The 22,139-nt window shown below is 40.0% G+C and overlaps 1 long non-coding RNA gene across 3 annotated transcripts in view; it reads left to right on the top strand.

Annotated features, from left to right (window-relative positions):
• Positions 1–21,181, top strand: part of LOC109551884 (uncharacterized) — a 32,538-nt gene extending 11,357 nt beyond the window's left edge. The window contains exon 3 of one of the 3 annotated variants that reach the window (XR_002178571.2): positions 20,962–21,181. This is a non-coding gene — a long non-coding RNA (uncharacterized lncRNA). The other 2 variants (XR_002178570.3, XR_002178569.3) reach the window with 2 other exon arrangements.
• The last annotated feature ends 958 nt before the right edge of the window (positions 21,182–22,139 follow it).

Raw genomic sequence — 22,139 nt, 5'->3', positions numbered from 1 at the left:
TCAGCTCAAGTCAATTTGGTGGCTTGACGCTGAGAACCCTGACTAGTACACCTGGTCTAGCCTACAGCTAGGTCTAGGTAGCTACTCTGTAAATGCTTTCTCCTGCGCCGCGGCCTCTTCTTGCTTGCTTCTGTGGATGAGGCCAGAGCCACTGTTTGGCTTGGAAAGTCATCTTCCCAGCGGAGCAGTCAGTACATTGACTTGTAACTGGATGGCCAAAGGACTGGTTGTTAAATCCACTGGGTTTTCCAACAGAAAAAAAATGGGAGGAAATGTTATCATATATTCAAACCCTCTGGGAATCTTCCTTCCTAAGACAGTACCCTCTGCTCCCATCACAGAAAAGGAAATTAAAAACAGAAACATTTATATCCACTCCTAGTAAGCCAATTTATGAAGACTGAGACTTCACCAGATTCTGAAATTCTGTGCTCCCATTATGTAGTTATGTTGTCCAGACATGCCTTTTAATAGTTCAAGAAAAATCTCTCTTCTACCCAAGGAACATAGTTAGTATACAAATTCATGGGCAAAAAAATGTTCATCCTTGATAGTAATCCATCCAAAGAATGCAAGTGAAAGCAACTTTAAAGTAACAGTTTACATCTACTGAAATAGCAAAGTATATCTTTTTATTATAACAATTGTCAGTGTTGAAGTGAAATTATGTACTCATTCTTGATGGCACTGTAAATTAATACTATCCTTTTGGAAAGGAATATGGCAACAAAGAACAATAGACGTAAATATAATCGAGTCCTTTGTTCCATGAGGAATTTATCACAAATAATTCAAAAGAAATAAAAAGGTATGTACATGAATACATTCATTACCTCTTTATCCATAATAATAGGACATTGGTACAGAGTAAAAAAATCAACATTGGGGTATAAATTAAAATTTTGGTTGATCATTTTTGCAAACTAGGTACGACATTCCTTCATCAATCATAACTGAAAAATGAGCATCTATTTTATGATATAAAAGTGTAGTACAGAGACTATGGACACAGTCCAGCAGCGGACAGTGGTGAGAAAGGATTGATTCTGCAATATAATGTCAAACATAAAATATAAGTACTAAAATCTTAATGAAAGCACAATTTCAGTAGTCAAGGATACTATTATGACCTGTACCTCAGAATAACCTAATAGTTATGAGGGAAGTTTCTCTTTTATACTATTATAGCCAATAAATTAGGAAGAAATCATAGAGTATCACTATATAGGTATTGCTCAACAAAGGCTACTTGCATCCCAAGAAGACAACCAGACATGTACCTTCTGATGGAAGTTTATAAACATCTATGAGGTGGTTTTGTCCTCCACCAAAAAACAAAAAAGCTAAATATGATCAAGTCTCAGATACACCGCTGGAAGAATATGTTTAATGAGTCCATGGATATTCAATCAGCAAAATCTAGACAGTGAGGACTTCTGCAGGACTACAACCTTTTTCTTCAACAATAAAATTCCAAGCTTTTTAAAAAGAGAGAGATCCAGGGGAAACTTATAGATTAAAGAAAAAAGCCCTCAAAATATATATCAATCAATAACAACATATGGACCTTGTTGGTACCTAGATTTGAACAAACTGTTTTAAGAAAAAGTTTTTACAATTACAGTAAGGAAAATGTGAACACTGGGTATTAGTAGTATTAAGGAATTTTTCCTGACTTTGGAGAGGATAGTATTGTAGCTTTTTAAAAAGGGAAGTCCTTAAAAAAATGATGCAATATTGAACTATATATAGAATGAATGATATGATATCTTGAATTTGCTTCAGAACAATCTGGAGTTTCTTCAGATAGAATTCACATCAATTTTGTTATGCAACTGAAGCCCACAGAATGTTGCACATGTGCTCCAGACCTTTCCATTTACAAATTTATTTATTCCTTTGAAGGAACTTATCTTTTTTCACCAGAGCCTATTTAGAGCTTATTTCTGCTTCACGGATTTTGTCTAGCTTCTCCCACTACTTCAATACCATAGGAACTATTTGCCACATTTGTTCTTTAAAAAAACACAAACAGAAATTCTGCTATTAAGTTTTTTTTTTAGGCTGCGTTGGGTCTTAGTTGCAGCACGTGGGATCTTTCATTGTGGTGTGCAGGCTTCTCTCTAGTTGTGGTGCATGGGCTCCAGAGCACATGGGCTCTGTAGTTGTGGCACGCAGGCTCTCTAGTTGTGGCACGTGGGCTTAGTTGCGCCGTGGCATGCGGGATCTTAGTTCCCCTAACCAGGGATCGAACCGGCGTCCCTGCATTGCAAGATGGATTCTTAACCACTGGACCACCAGAGAAATCCCCAAATTCTGCTATTAAAATGTATTCTTGCCCCTGGCATTCTCATCATAAAAGGAAAGTCATAGAATCTGAGACCAATTAAACCCACAAGTACTTATCAGAGGCACATGATGGATTATGCATAGAGGGTGATTGAGACAGGTTAAAAATAAATTCTTTGTCTTGAGAAATTGACCAGCTAAATGGGGAGAAAATCATGTGGAAATAATTATAACAATCATTAACATTTATTGACTTCTTACTGTGTGCCCAGTACTAGCTAAGTGCTTTACATGCATTTAATTTTAACCCTCACAATGACTCCATGAAGTAGATATTATTATTATTCCTAAAATACAAATTAAAAAACTGAAATGTGCAAACTTTATATAACTTGCTCAGTATCATATGGGTAGTAGAAGGGCCTGGAACCCAGGTCTCTGTGAAGCAAAAGCCCACACCAAGGGCTTCTCTGGTGGCGCAGTGGTTGAGAGTCCGCCTGCCGATGCAGGGGACACGGGTTCGTGCCCCGGTCCGGGAAGATCTCACATGCCGCAGAGCGGCTGGGCCCATGGGCCATGGCCGCTGAGCCTGTGCGTCCGGAGCCTGTGCTCCGCAACGGGAGAGGCCACAGCAGTGACAGGCCCGCGTACCGCAAAAAAAAAAAAAAGCCCACACCAAGCACAGTCACACAAAACTAGCTGTAGTCTACTGAATCGAGATTTACTCCAAACTTTCATTGTGCAGAGAGATATACAGTGAACAGGCCTATATAGACACTGCCATCTGCCACATGAATGTTATGATAGTTAATTTTATATATTAACTTGATTAGGTCATAGGGTGACCAGATATCTGGTCAAATATTGTTCTGGGTGTTTTTGCAAAGGTGTTTTTGGATGAGATTAACATTTTCATTGGTAATCGGATTGCCCTCCATAATGTGAGTGGGCCTCATCCAACCAGTTGAAGGCCTGAATGGAGCAAAAAGACTGACCTTCCTCCAGATCAGAGGTATTTCTCTAGCAGACTGCCTTTGGATTTTATCTGCACAGTCAGCTCTCCTGGGTCTCTGCCTGTAGGCCCACACTGTAGACTTGGACGTGCCAGTATCCATAATCACATGAGCCAATTCCTTATAATAAATCTTTCTTTCTCTCTATGTATATATTTAGTTCTGTTTCTCTGGAGAAGCCTCACTAATGCAAATGTATTTCAAAGAAGCAGTGTTTAAATTACCACTAAATTTTGCACACTGACACAGTAATTTTATATGAAAGTGGCCTTTCTTTCCCATGAATCATATTCCTGAAAAAATGTGCTTCTAAAAGTCATAAACAGATGATCCTACCTGCTGTATTTGATCCCATCAGAGAAAAGACCAAAGGAAACAAGTTTTAGTTGTCATCACTAAATCTATTTCTAAATCATTCTACTGATAGAAATGTTGACCTTATATTGGTATTATACTACTACTTTATGGAATAAAATTATTAATGAATTCAATACATATTGGCAGGCCCCATGCTAGGCACTGAAAAACCACAGAAAAAATAGTCCCTGACTCTAAGTAGCTGACAATCTTAGTTTCAGCCAGATAAGCTAAAGCCATTATAATATCATGATACCTGCTGTATTGGAGGCATGACCCAACTGCAATCGGTACAAAGAAGTAGTGTCTAATCTCCAGGAGAGTCAGGAAGACATACAGAATAACAGTTTTTTTTTTTTTACATCTTTATTGGAGTATAATTGCTTTACAATGTTGTGTTAGTTTCTGCTGTATAACAAAGTGAAATAGCTCTATGCATACGTATATCCCCATATCCCCACGCTCATGTCTCCCTCCCACCCTCCTTATCCCACCCCTCTAAGTGGTCGCAAAAAACCGAGCTGATCTCCATGTGCTATGCAGCTGCTTCCCACTAGCCATCTATTTTACATTTGGTAGTGTATGTATGTCCATGCCACTCTCTCACTTTGTCACAGCTTACCCTTCCCCCTCCCCGTGTCCTCAAGTCCATTCTCTACATCTGCGTCTTTATACCTGTCCTGCCCCTAGGTTCTTCAGGAACTTTTTTTTTTTTTTAGATTCCATATATATGTGTTAGCATACATTGTTTGTTTTCCTCTTTCTGACTTACTTCACTCTGTATGACAGACTCTAGGTCCACCCACCTCACTAAAAATAACTTAATTTCCTTTCTTTTTATGGCTGACTAATATTCCATTGTATATATGTGCCACATCTTCTTCATCCATTCATCTGTTGATGGACACTTAGGTTGTCCATCGTCCTGGTTATTGTAAATAGAGCTGCAATGAACATTGTGGTACAGGACTCTTTTTGAATTACGGTTTTCTCAGGGTATATGCCCAGTAGTGGGATTGCTGGGTTGTATGGTAGTTCTACTTTTAGTATTTTAAGGAACCTCCATACTGTTCTCCATAGTGGCTGTATCAATTTACATTCCCATCAACAGTGCAAGAGGGTTCTCTTTTCTCCACACCCTCTCCAGCATTTATTGTTTGTGGATTTTTTGATGATGGCCATTTTGACTGGTGTGAGGTGATACCTCATTGTAGTTTTGATTTGCATTTCTCTAATGATTAGTGATGTTAAGCATTCTTTCATGTGTTTGTTGGCAATCTGTATATCATCTTTGGAGAAATGTCTAATTAGGTCTTCTGCCCATTTTTGGATTTGGTTGTTTGTTTTTTTGATATTGAGTTGCATGAGCTCTTGTAAATTTTGGAGGTTAATCCTTTGTCAGTCGCTTCATTTGCAAATATTTTCTCCTGTTCTGAGGGTTGTCTTTTCGTCTTGTTTATGGTTTCCTTTGCTTTTAAGCTTCATTAGGTCCCAGTTGTTTATTTTTGTTTTATTTCCATTCCTCTAGGAGGTGGGTCAAAAAGGATCTTGCTGTGATTTATGTCAAAGAGTGTTCTTCCTATGTTTTCCTCTAAGAGTTTTATAGTGTCCAGTCTTACATTTAGGTCTCTAATCCATTTTGAGTTTATTTTTGTGTATGGTGTTAGGGAGTGTTCTAATTTCATTCTTTTATATGTAGCTGTCTAGTTTTCCCAGCACCACTTATTGAAGAGGCTGTCTTTTCTCCATTGTATACTCTTGCCTCCTTTATGAAAGATAAGGTGACCATAGGTGCGTGGGTTTATCTCTGGGCTTTCTAGCCTGTTCCATTGATCTATCTTTCTGTTTTTGTGCCAGTACCATACTGTCTTGATTACTGTAGCTTTGTAGTATAATCTGAAGTCAGGGAGCCTGATTCTTCCAGCTCCGTTTTTCTTTCTCAAGATTGCTTTGCCTATTCGGGGTCTTTTGTATTTGCATACAAATTGTGAAATTTTTGGTTCTAGTTCTATGAAAAATGGCATTGGTAGTTTGATAGGGATTGCATTGAATCTGTAGATTGCTTTGGGTAGTATAGTCATTTTCACAACATTGATTCTTCCAATCCAAGAACATGGTATATCTCTCCATCTGTATCATCTTTAATTTCTTTCATCAATGTCTTATAGTTTTCTGCATACAGGTCTTTTGTCTCCTTAGGTAGGTTTATTCCCAGGTATTTTATTCTTTTTGTTGCAATGGTAAATGGGAGTGCAGAATAATAGTTTTAATAGTTAAAAAATGTATTGCGGTAGGTCATCACAGACTGATTTTCCTTTCAGACCTTCACTTAAGGCAAGCTCCACATTACATCAACACAAAAGGAATCCTGGTCCTATTTTTTTTTTCTTGTTGATTGACCTTCCATACTTAGGAAAGCTACCTTAATACCTGGGAGGAACTCATGTTTTCCTAGGCAATTCCATTTTTCTTTCTGTCTTTTACAGAGTCCTGGAAGATGGGTTTCAGAGCAACATTATGCTGAGTGAAATTACGCATGTCCAAAATGCAGTCACTTCCCTTTATCTCTTATAAACTCCAGATCAACAATGTCAGCCTCTGACTCCAGACCTACAGATGGAGAATGATTCATTTCCCTATGGGTTTTCCACACGCAAATGCAATTAAGGAATTTGAAATTGTTTAAAATAATTAACAATAAGCTCTCCTAATTTTCTCCCTTCCTTAGATTATTTTTCCTTATGAACCATCCCTGGGAACTCTTTTTTTTTTTTGGTGATACGCGGGCCTCTCACTGTTGTGGCCTCTCCCGTTGTGGAGCACAGGCTCCAGACGTGCAGACTCAGCGGCCCTGGCTCACGGGCCCAGCCGCTCTGTGGCATGTAGGATCCTCCTGGACCGGGGCACGAACCCATGTCCCCCACATCGGCACGCGGACTCTCAACCACTGCGCCACCAGGGAAGCCCCTGGGAACTCATTTTTAAGAGCTTGATCTTCCTTGACATTAACGAGACTAATGTTACCTTATAAGCAGCCCCTTTATGCCTATTTGCTCAATCAAAACCAAATTTAATCACTACATTGCATGCTGTGACTTAGACAATGCTCTCAAATTAGACCCTTTGTCAACTTGTGTCTCCTAGTAACTTTCTTGATCTAAATAGAATCTTGACATTAGAATAGATTTTCACATCTGTTGACTAGTGAGTAGAAAATAATGGTCAGATTTTAGGCATACTTCTGTGATTTAAAACTGGCCTAAACCCGTACCCTAACCCTAAGCCTAAACCCGTACCCTAACCCTAAGCCTAAACCCGTACCCTAACCCTAAGCCATCCGTGCCCTAAACCGTACCCTAACCCTAAGCCATACCGTAACCCTAACCTGTACCCTAACCCACACCCTAACCCCAACCCGTTGCCATACCCTAACCCTTACCCTAACGCTAACCCTAACCTGAACCCTAATCCTAACCTCTACCCTAACCCTAACCCTACCCTAACCCATACCCTAAACCCTAATCCTTACCAATAACTTAATTTTAAAAAAAAATATTTTTCTGCGGTTAAAACAAATTAGCAGAACAAAATAAAACAGAAAGTAACCTGAGTGTCCCTCAAAAAAACTGACCTAATTTTATATATATTTTACATCAAGAGAGGTTAGGTATCTTTCATTATTATCAAAGGGTTTCTGCCCCTTGCACTCCCTCCTTCCTTTACAAAATGGCATTTTGAACGATTACACTAAGAAAGGAGGAAACATTTTGAGCAGAGGCAGACTTGTGGCTCGCTGTCCAGGGATTTACTGACTGGGATGTACAGTGGCTTTTTGTTCACTGGAAGGCGTAACAGCTTGCTAATATCTTGTTGAGGGTGGTGGAGTGGCATGTGATAAAGTTCAGTTTGTTTCATGCGGGTGTCAGTGGCCACAGGGATCTGATTTGAAGGGGCAGAGCAGGTAGCACTAGCTCTGGATGTTCTGGGGCCTAAAATTGTAGAGCAAGAGGTGTGTTTATGATGTGGTGAGGCATACCATGGGCCAGCTTGCTGGGGTTCAGCGCTGAGCTCCAATCTCACAGAGGTTCAGGAGGGAGGCACAACCAGGCACAAAGGACCAGCTATGAACCCTGGTCAGTCTTAGTGAAGCTAGAAAGGAATAGTGGCTCTTGGTGCTCATGTGGCATCTGGGATTCACTTTTCATCATGGGGAGCTCAGAGTAACAGACGAGCATCATTCTCCAGAGGAGGAGGAGGTAGGAATGGAGCTGGGACTTGGGAAGGGTAAAATTTTAATTTCAGTTATGATGGAGTTCACATTTGAAGTCTGGTCCTATTGGGAGTGGCCTGAGAACTTAGAACCAGGGACTCAGAAGGGGGGGCCAATGACGCAGGCTGACCACACACAGGAGAGATAGTTATTAATACTTCCCACACCCCTATGTTCATAGCAGCACTATTCACAATAGCCAAGACATGGAGAAAAGCTAAGTACCCATTGACAGATGAATGGATAAAGATGTGGTATGTACATACAATGGAATACTACTCAGCCATAAAAAAGAATGAAATAATGTCATTTGCAGCAACATGGATGGAACTAGAGATTATCATACTAAGTGAAGTAAGTCAGAAAGAGAAAGACAAATACCATATGGTATCACTTATATGTGGAATCTAAAATATGACACAAATGAACTTATCAACAAAACAGGAACAGACTCACAGATATAGAGAACAGACTTGTGGTCATCAAGGGGGAGGGGGAGTGGGGGAGGGTTGGAGTGGGAGTTTGGGGTTAGCAAATGCAAACATTATATATAGAATGGATAGGGCTTCCCTCGTGGCACAGTGGTTAAGAATCTGCCTGCCAATGCAAGGGACACGGGTTTGAGTCCTGATCCGGGAAGATCCCATGTGCCACAGAGCAACTAAGCCCATGCACCACAACTGCTGAGCCTGTGCTCTAGAGCCCATGAGCCACAACAGCTGAAGCCACAACAACTGAAGCCACAACAAGTGAAGTGCCTAGAGCCCGTGCTTCACAGCAAGAGAAGCCACTGCAATAAGAAGTCTGCACACTGCAACGAAGACCCAGTACAGCAAAAAATAAATAAATAAAAATAAATACATTTATAAAAAAATAATAATTACCCTCATTTATGTTAAGTACTTGAAATAGTAAATACATTAAATCCCTATCACCCCACAAAATACGAGCTATTAAAAAAAAAAAGAATGGATAAACAACAAGGTCCTACTGTATAGCACAGGGACCTATATTCAATATCCTGTGATAAACCATAATGGAAAATAATATTTAAAAAGAATATATACATATAACTGAATCACTTTGCTGTACAGCAGAAATTAACACAACATTGTAGGGACTCCCCTGGTGGCGCAGTGGTTGAGAGTCCACCTGCCAATGCAGGGGACACAGGTTCAATCTCTGGTCCGGGAAGATCCCACATGCCGCGGAGCAACTAAGCCCTTGTGTCACAACTACTGAGCCTGTGCTCTAGAGCCCACAAGCCACAACTACTGAAGCCCATGTGCCTAGAGCCCGTGCTCCGCAACAAGAGAAGCCACCACGGTGAGAAGCCCGTGTGCTGCAACGAAGAGTAGCCCCCGCTCGCCACAACTAGAGAAAGCCTGCGCGCAGCAACGAAGACCCAACGAGCCAAAAATAAATAAAATTAAATCTTAAAAAAAACCCAAAACCCCACAACATTGTAAATCAACTATATTACAATTAAAAAAAATTTTTCCTGAAGTACCATTAACATCTTTACATATATCTCATTGTCTAGAATTTAGGCACATGGTCACAACTGGCTGTAAGAAAGGTTGGGGAATATAGTCTTTTATTCCAGGTGCCAGTGTGCTCAGATAAAAACTGGGATTCTGCTAAGGAAGAAGAGGGGAATTGATACAGGGAGGCAATTACCACTTTCTACCACATTCCTCACATCCTCTGTAAGAGCACTGGCTTAAAAAAAAGAAATCCTGACTGTGCCACTTGCCAACAGTATGACCAAGAGCAAGTTAATTAATTCATCTGAATCTCAGTCCTAGCATCTGTAAAATGGGCATATCAGAACCTAGTCCACAGGTTTGTGAAGATTAAATAAAGTTAACGTATGTAAACAGTACTAAATACATGTTGGTTTCCCTTGCCATAAAGCTGGTTCTGCTTTTCCCTTGACCACTTTCCTGGTAGTATTTTGACTTCTTGATCAAGATTACCCTGGGAGATCATATTAACTAGATCTTATCCATGAAGACAAGGAAGGGGACTCATACAATGCAATTCTTCTCTTACCTCAAGGAAGGGAGTTGGTAGTAATAAAACACATTCAATGAATTATTAGCATTGAACCATTCATTGTAGGTTTCATGAAAACTTTTGAAGAAATTACTGATTCGAGTCCAAACTGGTATCCTCCTGAAGGATGCCTTAAAAACAGTTAAGTGTGTCATCTTGAAACAAAATGAAGGCTAGAGTTTATTATTAAAAATAGGTTATTTTTTGGTGTCTGCCTGAAATGAAGTCCAGTTTATGGAGCCTAAGCACTGAAATATTTGCTGCCTTTACAGTAAGACATTTACGGCACCATGTTTTTCTTGTCATATGATTGTCACCTGTTAGACCTCATTGTAATCGTGGACTCATACCTTTGGGTCCAGCTCTTGTTTCCTAAGGCAATATTAAACTTAGATTAGATATGAACTCTCTGCTAAACTCAGTGGTTGAAAAAGTCCCTTCAGAAGTGCAGTATCTGACTGTCCTCCTTTTGACCTTCTCTGTGCATTTTCTTTCTTATCTTGGTAACCATAGAAATAACTTGGAGAGGTGAAGTTGGCAGAGAGCCACGCCTTCACTGCATGGAAGGTGACAGCTGCACTAGTGCTTTGCCAATGACGATTTGACAGAAAAGGTGAAGGGTTGGACCTTTAGCAGTAGCTATTCTGGCTTTTGAAGGAGTGTGGGAGGAAGAGGGAGGGCGAAGGGCTTACTGTCCCTGAACTCTTATCTCTCAGTTAAATGCACCCCCATATCCCCTGAGACCCTTCATTTTTCCCTCTACAGGTCACTGATGCCCACACCTACTTGGTCCTTCTCTCCCACTTAGACTCATTTGTCCTTATCTCCTTCTACTGATCTGTCAGAACCTGTGTCCTCTCTCAAGGTATAGGGTGAATGTGAACTTTGGAATGACAAAGATCTCTGAGCTAGTGCACCTGATGCTCAATTTCCTGCTCTGTGAAATGGTAATAAAACCTACTTCTCACAATTATTTTGAGGATTAAAAAAAGATGTATTTATGTATACATTTCTAGGCATGCAGTATGCATCCTATAAATGTTGGTATATTTCCCTACATATTAATCTTTCTCCTTTGACCATTTCCATGTTCTTTATACCTCTAAAACTTTACTACTCAAAGTGTGGTTTGAGGACCAGCAACATCTCAGACCCAGCCTGGACAGTATGCATTTTAACAACATCTCCAGGCGCTTCAAATGCATGTTAAAGCTTGAGAAGTACTGCTGCAAGACAGAGACTCCTTCTCTCACCATCCTTTTTCTAAAGGGGAAAGAATAATGAACATCACTGATTATGTGCCTGCTCTGTGTCAGGTGCTGGTTTCTTTGCTGCCATTCCCCTCCTCCTCACTCTGTGAGGTTGGCACTCTTTCCCTTTACCTGTGAAGAAATGAAGATGAAGGAGTTAACGCCCCAGCCCAAGAGCCAGTAGAAACTCAAACTCAAGTCTTTTTGCCTGAACACTTTACACTACTTCCAAACTACATGGGTCTACTGGCTTTTACTGCTGGAGAAGGAGACAAAAGTGGGGGAAAAAAAAGAAAACGAAAACAGAACAAGACAAAAAGAGAGACATGGAAGCACTAACCTTGAGTTTCTATGAAATCAATAAAGAACCACTTTTTTTTTTTAGACTTATAAGAAACATTTTTAATATCAATTTTAAGTTAGAGAGATGCACAATTTTTGTGTTTTTTAAAAATTTATCAGAACGGGAAAGAGAAAAAATTTGAAAATCACTGTTATACAGCAAGCATTAATTTCCAATAAAATTTTACATATTTTCTTAGTAATTCATGTAAAATTTTTATCCTAATTATAATGAATCAAAAACATTGCATCTTAAATCATTCCATATACAAGATGAACCACCTTATTGTCTTATGGGTGAGTTGCTACTGCATTATCTCTTCAGAACTGGAAACCTGGGTTGAGCTGAAGCTACCTACAGCCAGGTTCCTTCTTTTCCCTGTCTGCATATCACATAAATGTATGGATAGAAATGGCAATGGTGATTTTGTTAGTATTGTTTGTTTTTCCTAATTGCTCTCTGTGCTCAGGAGATAACCACTGAGAAGAAATGTCCAGAATTCTGTCATGGATTTGGTACAGATTTTTCCAACTACAGTTGGAGAAATTTTCCATGAATTCATCTTGTATACCTTATGGTAGACTGAAAGGACCTCTCTTCCATTGGCAGTGAGGTTTAAATAATTTAATGTATGTAACAGCACATCTCAACTCCAATCTACTTTCCTCACAACATCTCCACTTCTTGCCTGTTGTTCAAACTTTTGCTGCATTTTGCTGTTCAGCCAGAAGCTTCTGTGACTTCAAATCTGACGACCTCTCTATGTTGTCTTATAATAAAACCCTACATTCAGACTTTAAGCTTCAACTTCTATATTAATTGAATACAGCTATTGCTACAATAATGCTACATAACAAATCACTCATAAACTTAGTGGCATAGGGGCTTCCCTGGTGGCGCAGTAGTTAAGAATCCGCCTGCCAATGCAGGGGACACGGGTTCGTGCCCTGTTTTGGGAATATCCTACATGCCGCGGAGCAGGTAAGCCCCCGCGCCACAACTACTGAGTTTGCGCTCTAGGGCCTGTGTGCCACAACTACTGAAGCCCGCATGCCTAGAGCCTGTGCTCCACAGCGAGAAGCCACCACAATGAGAAGCCCGCGCACCGCAACGAAGAGTAGCCCCCGCTCAACGCAACTAGAGAAAGCCCACACACAGCAACAAAGACCCAATGCAGCCAAAAATAATAAATAAAGAAATAAATTTTAAAAATAAATAAAAAGCAAACGTTATAAAAAAAAAACAGTGGCATAAAGCATTAACTCACTTGTCTGTGGTGTCCCTGGATACTTCTGATTCTGGTTATAGGTGTGAAGATCAACTAGGGCAACTGTACTTCATATATCTTATTCTGGACCCCAGTTTACAGGGGGTGAGGCTGCCTTGAAGCTACCAGGAAAATACTATCTAGAGCATTTTGTTCTCATGTTGGAGGCTGGAAGCTTATAGGAATTTTAGGATTTAGAAACTTCTCTCTCAAGAAAATGTGGCCTTCCTACCATATATACAATATTTCTCTTATTTAAAAAAATTATATATATAATTTTTATTTTATATTGGAGTATAGTTGATTAACAATGTTGTGTTAGTTTCAGGTGTATAGCAAAGTGATCCAGTTATACATGTATATGTATCAATTCTTTTTCAAATTCTTTTCCCATTAAGGTTATTACAGAATATTGAACAGAGTTTCCTGTGCTATACAGTAGGTCCTTGTTGGTTACCTATTTTAAACATAGCAGTGTGGGGGACTTCCCTGGTGGTCCAGTGGTTAAGAATCCGCCTTCCAATGCAGGGGACGTGGGTTCGATCCCTGGTTGGGGAACTAAGATCCCACATGCCATTGGGCAAATAAGCCTGGGTGCCTGCGCTCTGGAGCATTCAGGCCACAACTAGAGAAGCCCGCACACCGCAAGGAAGACACACGCAGCCAAAATAAATAAATAAAAATAAATAAATATAGCAGTGTGTACATGTCAATCCCAAACTACCAATCTATCCCTCTCCCCCCAACCCCTTCCCCTCTTGTAACCATAATCTCATTCTCTAAGTCTGTGAGTCTGTTTCTGTTTTGTATATAAGAACTACTTTCTTGATGCCTGATTCCAGCTGTCCTCAATTCTTTTCCAGGTTCCTTGACCTTTATTTGATATTGACATACATTTTGGAAGTTAGTAAACGGTGATAAAATATTCCACAAACATGAAGTGATTGTTTAGTTTTCAGCCTGTTCAGTGAAATGAAGTATCAGCTGATTTGGCACCCAACCCAGCATGTGATTGTGTTGCTTCCTTCATGAGTTTTTTTCAGAGGTATTTTTTCTCTTGACTAGATTCTACGATTGTAACTATCAAAGTTAATAAACTGTTCCAATTTACCAATTTCTTGTTTGTTACCTATTTTTCCATACTTTTTTTTTTTTTTTTTTTTTTTTTTGTGGTACGCGGGCCTCTCACTGTTGTGGCCTCTCCCGTTGCGGAGCACAGGCTCTGGACGCACAGGCTCAGCGGCCATGGCTCACGGGCCCAGCCGCTCCACGGCACGTGGGATCCTCCCGGACCGGGGCACGAACCCGTGTCCCCTGCATCGGCAGGCGGACTCTCTACCACTGCGCCACCAGGGAAGCCCTATTTTTCCATATTTTGAAGCTTAATTCACTAGACAACATTCCATAACCTGCCAGAAATGGGATGATAACTGCTCCCAATAAGTAATTATTTAAAACCTCTCCACCCCACTTACTCATGTAAACTTGTTAAGACACCATTATGTAAGAGGGGATGATTATCTGAATTCATCCCCTACGGACACCAAACTTGGGAGTCAGGTGGTGGTAGTCATCCATTCCAGATACCTATCTGTTGTGGGAATGAATTTCGGTTCACAAACAGCTGTGCAGGAAATATCACATTTCTCCATTTTCCCTAAGTCAACTGAAATCTGACTCTGAGCCCCCATCCTGCAGAACAGGCAGAGAATTCACTCACTGTCTTGACTGGCTCTTGCCACAGAACTGTGCTGAGATTCTGGGGAGATACGGACCACTCTGGTCACTGATCAATGGCTCACCCTGGCTTCTGCTGCCAGGCCTGTGTCTCATCAGCATGGCCTGAGGGCTTAGCTGCTTCTGGACCATGCCTGGGAAAGGAGAATCCTGGGAGAGCCAGGGTCTGTCCTTAGGAGCACTATAGGCCTTCCTCTCGGAGGCCCTGCCTCATCCTGTGGCTCTGCTGTTAAGTGATGCAGCTGGTCCCTGGTGCTCCAGAGAATCCGCTGACTTCTGTCCCCTGTCCAGTCTCCCAGAATCTCGGCTCTCTCTCTTTTCTGATTTTAAAAATGCTTTCCTCTCTCCTCTTCCCCTCTTGGACACCCATGATTATGTCATTTATGGACTTAGGTTTCTCAAAAGATCAGAAGAACCTCTGATTTCATATGTACATGCTTTCAGTTCTGTCAAAATTCCTAAGGTGAGAAATTACAAAGGACCTTCCTTCTTGCTTGAGACTGAAAGAAGAGAAAAAACAGGAAGACTGGGTAAATTAGAATTAAAAAAAATTATCCTGACACAGGTCTATACCAGTCCCTCAAAGACGTTTTTATCTTGGGATTTTTGTGAAGACAATAAAGGCATTTATGTTTGATTAAAATCTACTTTGGGGACTTCCCTGGTGACCCCGTGGTTAAGAATCCGCCTGCTAATGCAGGGGACATGTGTTCAGTCCCTGGTCCAGGAAGACCCCACATGCCCCAGGGCAACTAAGCATGTGCACCACAACTACTGAGCCTGCGCTCTAGAGTCCGCGTCCCACAACTACTGAGCCCGCACACCTAGAGCCGGTGCTCCACAACAAGAGAAGCCACCGCAATGAGAAGCTCGCACGCTGCAATGAAGAGTAGCCCCCACTCGCAGCAACTAGAGAAAGACTGTACCCAGCAACGAAGACCCAGCGCAGCCAAAAAAAAAAAAAAAAAAAAAAAAATCTACTTTGGGATGAAAACTCTATACGCTTTACTATAAACTACACTAAAGATAAATATATGATTCTTATATAAATTTCCAGTGCCTGCCTCCTGGAACTGGGAAGAACTTGTAGCCCAGGTTTAGGTCTGATCTGTGTTCCTTTGTGGCATTTCCTCTCCTACTTTGGTTCACGGGGGCATTTCAAACTTCATACTTTAGAAAGAGACATTCTCTACTAGCTGTCTAAGGGGAACACAAATTCTCAAACCATTTTCCCTGTAATATCATTAAACATTCCTCCTGTTCTACATATGCATCATGTATGATAATATAAATATTATCATTCTGTTTTTGATTCATGAATTTAACATTTTATCTGTTTTCTTTGAAGGTACTAATCATAGTTTTTTGCAATTTATTTGTGCCCTGCAGGATTCTCTAGCACATATATATATATGTTTTATATATATATATATGTATTTCCAAATAGATAATCATATTTTTAGGTTTGTGTATCTTAAGTTTGTATTTCAGGTATATTAAATAAAGATCCATGTATAGATTGATTTTAAGGCATTTAACTAGATAACTTGAAGGTGAAAATCATTTTAAAAGGAGAATGATATGCTGTTTTCCCAGAGTGAACTTATTACTTCACTAATAAAAACCAGTTTATGCAAATGATGTGCTCCTGAGATGTGTGATGCACAATTTTATAAATTATGTCATATTTTTAAAGTATTAAGATATGTTGATAAAATTCTTCTAGGAAACCCTTTTTGAAAGTGGAGAGCTGATCGATAATTTATCTCTTTTCAGCATGATGAGGTGGTGAATAACAGAGGCTCAGAAATTGGACTCTATGGTTTTGAATCCTGCCTTCACAACTTTTGTGTGATGTTGAACAAATTACTTAACCTCTCAGACTCTCCATAAAATGAGGATAATAATATCTACTTCACAGGGTTGTTGCAGGGACAGAATGAAAAAAATACATGTAAATCACTTAGAACGATGCCTGACACATATTTAGTAAATGCTAGCTACTATTTCTATTTTAACAGTAGAATGAGGCACCACTGTAAACTATCATGGTATGTAATCCATCCCACCAGTTATTTATGGATGTTACTTATTCTTTTGTTAAAAAGTATTGCATATGATGTCTATGACATATTTGCTTCTTATAATAATGAAACTTCAGAAAATTCACTGTGTGTTATCAAATGTGATTGTCTCGAACAATTACTGAGTATGATCTCAATCATCAGAGTGAAAAAACGTTACCGTGGAATCACATGGGACTCTGAGACTCTCTGATACACATGCACCCCTTACAACACCTACACAGTGACATACATGCAAAAGGTACTGCTTGCCTCAATGTTTGCATGCAAGAACAAACAAGAAATGTGTGCCTCTGAAATAAATTGTTAACTTTTCATGCCAATATAGGTATTTACTGTTTGTGGGAACATCATTTAATAGATAGGTATTAACACTTTTACAATTGGTTACTTAGGATACTGTATTTTAACTCAGCATCAGTCAGTTTTTCTGAAATGTGATATATTTTCTTCCTCCTTTAATATTTGTACTAATGACAATGGTACCTAACATTCATTGACCAATTACTACATGCCTGTGCTTTCTTTGTATTAACTTGGAACAGCCTGATGAGCTGGATACTCATTATTTCCATTTTATAGGTAAGGCACAGAAGTTTGAATTGCTTGACTAAGTTAATAGCTAGTGCATGGTGGAGCCTAGATTTGGACCAGTAATCTCTAGCATCAACTCAGTTTAACCATTGTACCATACTATACACTAAGTTATATATTAGTGTGTTAAATGTGTAATGTTCTACAAAATGCCTGACAGGGGTTTGCATTTGCCATTGGTTGATTTTAAATCAAGTGAAAATTAGAAGTGTGACTCTGAGACTATGTTAAAGTGAACTTTATAACATTTAAAAAATAAATTTACTTATTTTATTTTTATTTTTGGCTGTGTTGGGTCTTCATTGCTGCGCGCGGGCTTTCTCTAGTTGTGGCGAGTGAGGGCTACTCTTCGTTGCAGTGAGCTTCTCACTGCGGTGGCTTCTCTTGTTGCGGAGCATGGGCTCTAGGCACACGGGCTTCAGTAGTTGTGGCTCACGGGCTCTAGAGCGCAGGCTCAGTAGTTGTGGTGCATGGGCTTAGTTGCTCCGCGGCATGTGGGATCCTCCCGGACCAGGGCTCGAAGCCAAGTCCCCTGCATTGGCAGGCGGATTCTTAACCACTGCGCCACAAGGGAAGCCCCTATAACATTTTTGTAAAATATTTTATATAGAAGTATACCTTATCCAGTTAACATAGATTTTGTTTTTTTAAGCTCTAAGTTGGTTCTTTAAAGTGAATTTTTAAAAAGCCCTTTTTTAAAGAAAAAAAAACAGGTATAATGAAGCTCACTTTGACAACAAATATGTTGACTGAGACTGTGAAAATAATAAAAATGGTACCTTACATTTGTCTAATGTTTTATTTTTTAAATGTTTATAGGTGTTGAATTCGCTATTACAGGAGGAGCAATTCTTTACTTTGCAAAAAAGATCCAGCATTTTCTGAGAATTACATTATCACATTTACTTGACTAATGAACTCCTTAAAGCTTTATAAATATTATCCACTGTTCTCTGGCAGCAGCAGCAGCAAAAAAAAAAAAAAGTCACTGAGTTACTGGCCTCGGGAATGCTGGTCTGATAGGGGAACGTTTACTCTCTTGTTAATTTGAAGACGCTTTTAAAAATAGTGATGTGGAAGTTACCTATTAGTTAATACAGGAATCAACCTTATCCTTTGCTTCACTCATTAGAACTCCATTTGGTGGAAAACTTTGTCCTGTGAAGCTTGAGCTCTGATGAAAAGTCTCCAAGGCACTTACTTTCATATCTCAAGTCATCTGGGTAAAGTTTGAAGTGCGGTTTGGTATTAGATTAGTGGTAAAAATATCCCTTATCTGCAAGCTTGTATGCTGTTTGCATTCCCATTATAATTGTCCTTGTCAGAGGTCTGTTCCTACCCTTTCTAGAGTAGCCCCACAGACATGTGGGAACTCAAGACAGTCCCTAAATCCTTCCTCTGTTCTTCTCTTTCTCCCTTTCCCTCTCCCTCCCTCCCTTTCTTCCTTTTCACCAGCGCTTTCCACTCATTGTTTTTTATCCTTCCTACAGGGCCACACAAAATAAATCCACTCCGTCCTCGGACTTATTGCCCTACAACTAACTGGAGGCAATTATTATCTTTATTCACATCCTTCCAACTAAGATTGAAGAATCACTCTATATTAAAGGGTATAGGATCCTTCAAGCTTTCTTTAGAAACTAGTATTAGCCAATGTTTATTGAGCACCTACTATGTGCCAGGCAGGATACCTACACCATTTCTAATCCTTACAACCTTGCTAGATGAATTAATGATAGCCAGTACTCACACAGCCTTTACCATCAACTCATCTAAGATATGGTAAACACAAGTAAAGCTCTTATAATAGTGGTTGACACACAGTAACATTCAATTAACTGTTTTTATATCTTCTTGTACTTCTGCAAGCATCTGGAGAATTTTTAACTCCATCACGGTATTCTACATTTATCCTTTTTTTTTTTTTTTTTTAAATTTCAACGTGATAGAATTAACCCGAGGAAAACTTTTGGCTCCTTTTATTAGTTTACTATTTCTCCTGGCTTTGTATTAAACCACTTATTTTGGTCCTTAAAGTCACTCAAAAGAATGATAAAAGATCAAGGATGGAGGCCTGCAGTTTTGAAAAACTTCAGTTTATTCTGGGCCAGGCCTTCCTTGCACAGTTCTCTGAGGTCTGTTTCTTCTGTGGAAGAAACACTATCCTGCACAGGGGGAATGGCACCTGAAAGTGGAGTTTCAGCTCTAACAGGAGAAAACTAAAAACATCGCTCTGGCGTGCTTTCCATGTATTAAAATTCATCTTGAAAAAAACCCTGCCATTTTTCGCAGCTCAGTTACAGGGAAGGAGAAAGAGCAGACGGCCGTGGCGATCAGGGGTGGGGTGGCTGGGTCAGCTGCCACTCCAGCCCGGGAACAGGTACCGGTTGGCATGTGCTGTTTGGGGAACACCACTTAGGGAACGGGCATTAGAATTCTACCACTGGCCATGTCGGGTACTGCATTTTAGCTCAGCATTGCTTTCTGACCTCCACATCAGCTGGGATTTTTGGCCAGTTCTCTTGGGCTCACACTTCTTTGAACTGGGAAGGACTTGTGGAACTAGTCTAGGTGGTTAGAGAAGCCTCAGCAGTGGGACAGCTGTGCCTGCTGATCTGGGATGCTCCCCCTTTGGGGAAGGAAGTGCTCTGGCGTATAGAGTGCTCGGTCCGATTAGGGAACGTGAGAAGAAGCCTGCGGGAAGGAGATCTGGGATTTTATTTCTGTGTGCTACACCCTATCTCAAGAGGTACTGGGAGCTGTTCTTGCCCTGAAGATGACTGTATCAGCTCCCCAACTCCTTCTTTTCTATTTTTCCATGTATAACTTCAGCCTGACTCAGAGAGGGTTAAGCTGCCTTCCAAAGCACACAAGGCCACTCCTATTCACAAAATGTCAAGGCCAGAAGCAGAGCTGAAAATATATTCCATGTAGGTTTTAGTAAAATATATTTACATGGTTCACTGTCACTTCCATGGGTAATGTTGCTGCTAGCCATTCCAGTGTAGGAAATGGAATGGCTTCAAAGAACATTCCTACCAACCTCCGTGCTGACTCACATGTCATTCTCCACCCAATAGTGCAGGGCCAACTGGGTCATTACACATCAGAAGGACTGAGGGCTTTAAGAGGGACATCGCCAAAAGACAGAGTTTCCAGAATATTAAATAGCTTACAAACTCATGCCCACAAAAAAAAAAGTGATCACATTCTTATCATGAGATGTGTATGTTCCACAGAGACCAGTACCAGTGGCAGCATGTCGTGGAGGAAAAACAAGGTTTAAAATATTAGGAGCCAGAAGCTAGTCTATGAAAAAATTTTCTGAATCTGATAAATCATAAATAGAAAAAAATCTGATAATAGAGCTTTTCTCAAATTTGACAGCATCCTAAATATTGACATGACATTATCAAATATGAGTTGTGAAGCTAAAATAAGTTCTGCAGGGATTTCGCTGGTGGTCCAGTGGTCAAGACTCCCAATGCAGGGGGCCCAGCTTCGATCCCTGGTCAGGGAACTAGATCCCACAGGCCGCAACGAAGATCTCGCACGCGGCCAGGAAGATCCTGCATGCCGCAACTGAGACACGGTGCAGCCAAATAAATAAATAAACGTTAAAAAAAAAAGTTTTGCAATATATCAATAGTAAGAGCAAAAAGCTTCTAATACTGAATTATTTTTTGATTTTCTTTATAGGAAATCTTACAAAATAATTGTCAAATGAAGATGTGATGAAAGACTATACAGCCAAAAATGTTCTAAACAAGTAAATATTATAGAGGGGTGCCAGGCAGTTAATCAACAAAAATACTGTTGCTTTTTGGATCTTGTGATTTTGTGACATATCAACTTTTCAAAATTTGTAATTGCTTGTAATTTATTTTTTCATTCCAAATAAATATTTATTTCCATACCAGCTTTTTCTGTCTTTACTGATCTTTTGGTTACATGTCCACAATCTGACAACAGATACTGTGTCCTGCTTCCGATTTTTGAGTGATACTCTGTTTGGCCCAGATCATAGTCAATAAATGTTAATCTAGTGAATAAAAGCATAGATCATTGCAATCTGGAGGGTTAGGTGGACCCGAAAGAGAGTGGACTAATCTTGGGTTTGGAGGATGGATAGAATTTGAAGAGTTGAGCGGGGTAGTGGCATTAGCAAAGATGTAAAGATAGGAAGACCATGGAAAGATCAGAGAATAACAAATAGTTAGGATTAAGCTCAAAAAACTTGTAACTCTGTGAGGTGATGGAGATGTTAACTAACCTTATTGTGGTAATCATTTTGCAATACGTGCTTATATAAAATCACTATGTTATGCATTTTAAACCTACGCAGTGTTATTTGTCAATTATATCTCAGTAAAGCTGGGGGAAAAAAGATTGGCTCAACTGAAAGGCTTGTGTTGAATAAGGGGTGAGCAAAAAGGAAGGAAGTTTTAGGCTACATTAAGGTAGAAGGATCTAGAATGTCAGACTAAGGGAATTTAATTGTACTGTACAGTCAAGGGACAGTGTATTGGACATCTGTTGCCTCTGCTTACAGATAAGCTCATCCCCTCATCATGGAATAGCACCTTTATTTTCTAAGGAACCACGCTTTTCCCACTCTTACTCTATGTAGGTTGGATGGGTTGACATCACCCCAGGCTCTAGGGATGGGTCCAGGACCCAGGTCTTGCATATCAGAGTCTGTGTTAGGACTTCTGCTGGACTATTGAGAAAGAGTCCTCTCTTTCTGCTAATGATGCTACATTTCTTCAGTATAAGTCTGCAGGTAGTGGTAGCTGTTTTGTCATCCTTAGGAAGAGTGTGCCTGAGAGTGAAGCCAACCTATAGCCAAGATGAAGGGAGAGAGACTCTCAGTGACG

This window comes from Tursiops truncatus, chromosome 4 (genome assembly GCF_011762595.2).
Source record: "Tursiops truncatus isolate mTurTru1 chromosome 4, mTurTru1.mat.Y, whole genome shotgun sequence".
Lineage (NCBI taxonomy): Eukaryota > Metazoa > Chordata > Mammalia > Artiodactyla > Delphinidae > Tursiops > Tursiops truncatus.
The sequence above is the reverse complement of the archived record's forward strand: the minus strand, read 5'-3'. Positions and strand labels throughout refer to the sequence as shown.